This window comes from Gossypium hirsutum, chromosome A06 (assembly GCF_007990345.1).
Source record: "Gossypium hirsutum isolate 1008001.06 chromosome A06, Gossypium_hirsutum_v2.1, whole genome shotgun sequence".
Classification (NCBI taxonomy): Eukaryota; Viridiplantae; Streptophyta; class Magnoliopsida; order Malvales; family Malvaceae; genus Gossypium; species Gossypium hirsutum.
This window is the reverse complement of record NC_053429.1, coordinates 48,665,371-48,665,934: the sequence shown is the minus strand read 5'-3', so window position 1 is coordinate 48,665,934 and position 564 is coordinate 48,665,371. Positions and strand designations below refer to the sequence as shown.

Genomic DNA, 564 nt, shown 5'->3' with positions numbered 1-564 from the left:
CAGGATGAAGATCCCAACACTCACTTAGCAAATTTCCTGGAATTTTGTGATGCATTCAAAATCAATGGTGTTTCTAATGATGCCATCCATCTTCGGTTATTCCCCTTCTCACTGAGAAACAAAGCTAAACAGTGGTTAAACTCGTTACCACGAGGGTCTATCACTACTTGCGAACAAATGACCGAGAAATTTTTACTAAAATATTTTTCGCCGGCTAAAATGGGTAAATTATGTAATGATATCTCTTCTTTTGTGCATATGGATTTAAAAACACTTTACGATGCATGAGAGAGATGCAAAGATTTACTGAGAAGGTGCCCTCACCATGGTTTACCACTTTGGCTGCAAGTACAAACACTCCACAATGGTTTGAATCCCTCGACTCGGCAAATGGTTGACGCAACTGCTGGCAGAACCATCAACAATAAAACACCTGAAGATGCCTACGAATTCATAGAGGAGACGTCACTGAACAACTATCAGTTGCAAGTCATGAAGACTAAGCCAACAAAAACAGTCGGCATTTATAACATTGATTCAGTCACCATGCTCTCTAATCAGGTA

General features: G+C 39.9%; 1 non-coding gene across 1 annotated transcript; it reads right to left on the bottom strand.

Moving 5' to 3' along the window:
• Positions 1–225: 225 nt before the first annotated feature.
• On the bottom strand, positions 226–332 carry LOC121231008 (small nucleolar RNA R71). The gene has a single exon (XR_005929077.1). It is a non-coding gene; the product is annotated as a small nucleolar RNA R71 (small nucleolar RNA).
• Positions 333–564: the final 232 nt, after the last annotated feature.